Genomic DNA, 4513 nt, shown 5'->3' with positions numbered 1-4513 from the left:
TATGTCTAGTGTATTCATGTTATATTCTAAGATTCTTTTTTCAAAAAAAACAAATTTATTGGACATAATCAAAATTTAAAATTTTCACAATAAAAAATTCAAGACTTTTATAATTCAAAGCACATTCTCCAAAAAGTGAAAATACAACCAATAGAAAGAGAAAAAATATTTTCAAACCATGTATCTGATAAGGGTCTAGTATCCAGAATATATAAAGCACCATTACAACTCAATAAATAGATATTCTAAGATTTTTACCCCCAAGGACTTATCAGGGGTTACAGATTAACACTCAGTGTAAGATGATAAGGCAGTTAAAGATACATCAGAACCGAAAACTATGTGAAGGAGTTAGAAGGAGTAGATGCTTTCAGACATCTTTCTTGAATAGATAACAACTCTTTATCAATAAATGTGAATTTCAGTTATTTGTTACAGAGGCAAAACAATAAGCATGCCAAATTATATAGGGTTTTTTTTTTTTTCTAACCATAGAAATTATACAGATCTGTTTATGGAAATAAAATTTTGCCATTACTGTTAATCCCAGGCTCACAAGATCTTCAACTACAGTTAAACAAAAGATACGGAAATATTCAGCCACATAGTTCTTATTCTGATCCACAATGTTATAGCAAAGACCGTAGTATTAAAGCAAAAATATATGCCATAAGGAAGTTGCTCCCCTTACAACTTTAAAGCATTACCTCTAGTTTATAGATGTGGAAAATGTCTTGGTCATCCAGTAAGCAGTAGAGTCAAGGAGAACCCAGGCCTTTGGTCCATGCCTGTATGGAACAAGAGATGCGGTCTCATGGGATAACTGGCCAGGACATAAACTGTAATAGAAGCACTAGCCTGATGACCTCTGAAGATTCCCAGAGACACAGGGTGATCTGGAGTTTGTTTCAGGACTCTTGTACTTTCTGTGTTTCACTGGAGGGCTGTACTTAGCTTTCCCTGCTCACTTTAGCCACCTACATCTGGGCGCCAATATCAAAAATATACTTTGGAAAAATTGGGCAGGCCTCTTGAGCCCTGCTACTGTAGAGGGGGAATTTATATATTTCCGAATAGTAGATGATTTAGAGCAGGAAGGATTCGACTTTCCTGGCTCGTGTTACCAAAGCAAGGATCAATAAAAGGCATCTCCAAGACTTGAAAATCTTCAAGGTTCTCATAATTAAAGCCTTCCCCTCCTCCCCTTCACTGTTGGCAGATAACCACTTACCCTTGGGTGTGTTTTGTTCTGGGGGACTATAAACTGTACCAGAAACCATGCTAGATACTTTATCTACTTATTAGCTCTTTCTTGCAACTCTAGGAAGTAAAATGCCAGCACCAGCACCATATTTCACATGAGAAAACTAAGGCTTGCAGAGATTGAACAATTTGCCCAAGGTCACCACTAATAAGTAGTAAAGAAAGGATATAAACTCAGCTCAGTGTGTCCCAGAGTTCATCTCTCTCCATTGTACAGTTATATTCCCAACCAACATGCTGGGGCTGCCGTGCCAGGATTACTCCACTCTGTTGCTTTTTGTTAAAAAATTACTTTACGTATTTTATTAAACAATTATTTTACATATAGTAAAATGTACAGATCAATGAATTTTGACAGATGTGTATATATATATCATTGTCATCATCAGCCAAATAAAGTTATAGACTATTTCTACCAACATTTCTGAAAGTTTCTTCAATTACTTCTAATCCAGAATCCCCTCCTCCCAGAGGCAATCTAATTTATTTTTATTTTTATTTATGTATTTATTTTTAGAGACAGGGTCCCCTCTCTCACCCAGGCTGGAGTGCAGTGGTGCAGTCATAGCTCACTGCAGTCTTAAACTCCTGGGCTCAAGTGATCTTCCTGCCTCAGCCTCCCAAGTACTAGCACTGCAAGCGCATGCCACCATGCCCTGCTAATATTTTTAATTTTTTGTAGAGACATAGTCTCATTGTGTTGCCTAGTCTGGTCTCAAACTCCTGGGCAAATGCAAGTCTTCTGCCTTGGCCTCCCAAATTGTTGGGATTACAGGTGTGAGTCACCATACCTGGCCCTATTTATCTTAATACATACTCAATTAAGTAATAACTATACTAATTAACTAAATTACTAAATGCCACAATAAATTAACAAAATTAATAAGACTAATGGTGGAGTGTTATTGTGTCTTGAAATCAGGGTAAGTCCCCCAACTTTATTCTTCAAGAGTGTCTTGACTAATATAGGACATTTCCATTTTCATATACATTTTAAAATCAGCTTGTCAATTTTTACAAAAGTTTCCTGGAATTTCCACTGGGACAGCATATATCTATAGACCAATTTCTCAAAAATTGACATCTGCACAATCCAGGAACATGGTGTGCTTCTTCATTTATTTAGTTCCTTTTTAACGGTTGTCAGCAATGTTTTACAGCTTTCAGTGCATAGAGCTTAGCCTTTTATTAAATGTATTCTTAGCAATCTGAGTTTTATGCTATTATAAATGGCCTTTTAAAAATTTATTTTCTGGCCAGGCTCATGCCTATAATCCCAGCACTTTGGGAGGCCGAGTGGATGGATCACCTGTGGTCAGGAGTTCGAGACCAGCCTGGGCAACATGGTGAAACCCCGTCTCTACAGAAAATACAAAACTTAGCCAGGAATGGTGGCGTGCACCTGTAATCCTAGCTACTGGAAAGCCTGAGGCATGAGAATCACTTGAACCCAGGAAGTAGAAGTTGCAGTGAGCCAAGATCACGCCACTGGACTCCAGCCTGGTCAACAGAGTGAGACTCTGTCTCAGAAAAAAAAAAAAAAAAAAAAAAAATTCTAATTGTTTGTTGCTAGGTTTGGAAATACAATTGATTTTTGTATATTGACCTAGTAGCATCCTGGAATCTTATTAATTAATTAATTAATTTTAGTATTTTCACCTCTCTGAATTCAAATACTGTATTTTACAGTTCTAGAACAGTGCTGTCCAATGGAAATATGCAAGCCTCATGTAATTTTGTTTTCCAGTAGCCACATTAAAAAACAGTAAAATAGGCAAGGCATGGTGGCTCACTCCTGTAATCCCAGTACTTTGGGAGGCCAAAGCAGACAGATCTCTTGAGCCCAGGAGTTTGAGACCAGCCTGGGCAACATGGAGAAACTCTTGTTTGTACCAAAAAAAAAAAAAAAAAATTGGGCATGGTGGTGCATGCCTGTAGTCCCAGCTACTCAGGGGGCTAAGGTGAGAGGATCACTTGAGCCCAGGAACTGGAAATTGCAGTGAGTCAAGATCACGCCACTGCACTCCAGCCTGCGTGACAAAATGACACCGTCTCAAAAAAAAAAAAAAAAAAAGTAAAATAACAACAACAAAAGTAGTAAAATAGGCCAGGTGCAGTGGCTCATACGTGTAATCCCAGCACTTTGGGAGGCCAAGGGAGTAGGATCACTTGAAGCTAGGAGTTCGAGACCAGTCTGGGCAGCAAGGAGACCCCTCCATCTCTATAAAAAATAAAAAAGTAAAATAATTGGTGTAATTTTAATAAGATATTTCATTTAACTATACATATCCCAAATATTATCGCTTAACATATAATCAACATAAAAACTATTAATGAGCTATTTTATACTAAATCTTTGAAATTCAGTATTTCAAAATTACTGCACATCCCAATTTGGACTAACCACACTTGAAATGCTCAATAGCCACATTGTGGCTGTTGTGGCTAGGGGCTACTACGTTGGATAGCATGGATCTAGGATCTCTATTCTTTTACTAGAGTTCCCATTTCTCTACTGAGTTCTCTATTCACCCATTCTGTCCATTTTTCCTGTAAATTCTTTAGGATATTCATAGCAACTTAAAACAGTTATTATAGATGCTAATTCCAGCATCTAGGTCATCTGTGTGTCACTTTTATTGGCTAATTTTTCTCATTATGGGTCATATTTTTCTGTTTCTATATATGTCTATTAAATTTTTTATTATAGGAATGACATTGTAGATGATACATTACAGAAATTCTGGATTATTTTCCTTTTGAGAATATACAGTTGTGTTCTTGGAAACTGAAACTGCCACATTTGTTTAGGCTCTATTTCACCATGCACTGTGAGGACTAGACAATTCTCATGGGGGAAAGCCAGCTAAACATAGAACTCATTTTGCTTCCCTTCTTTCAAGAGCCATGGCCATTCCAGTGTCTGCCTACCTTTGGTTGTTCTTCATTGCCATCAACAGTTGTTTTTTATATTTTGTCCAGCGTTTATAGCTGTTATTGAATAGTGGGTTGGTCTGATAAAAGCTACACTGTCATTACCAGAACTGGAACCATCTACTGGTTTTGGTATTTTTTGTTGTTTTGTTTTTATTTTTTATTTATTTATTTATTTTTCTTAAGAAGTCTGCTGTAGTTGAGCAGGAATTTATGCTAGGAGCCACATTCTGTGTGTGCATGTCCAGCCCTCAACAAACGCACAAACTTGTGATTCCTTGGTGACTTTAATATCAGCAAACGTAATTCTCATCAT

The sequence above is a fragment of the Papio anubis genome, chromosome 11 (assembly GCF_008728515.1).
Source record: "Papio anubis isolate 15944 chromosome 11, Panubis1.0, whole genome shotgun sequence".
Taxonomy (NCBI): domain Eukaryota; kingdom Metazoa; phylum Chordata; class Mammalia; order Primates; family Cercopithecidae; genus Papio; species Papio anubis.
The sequence above is the reverse complement of the archived record's forward strand: the minus strand, read 5'-3'. Positions refer to the sequence as shown.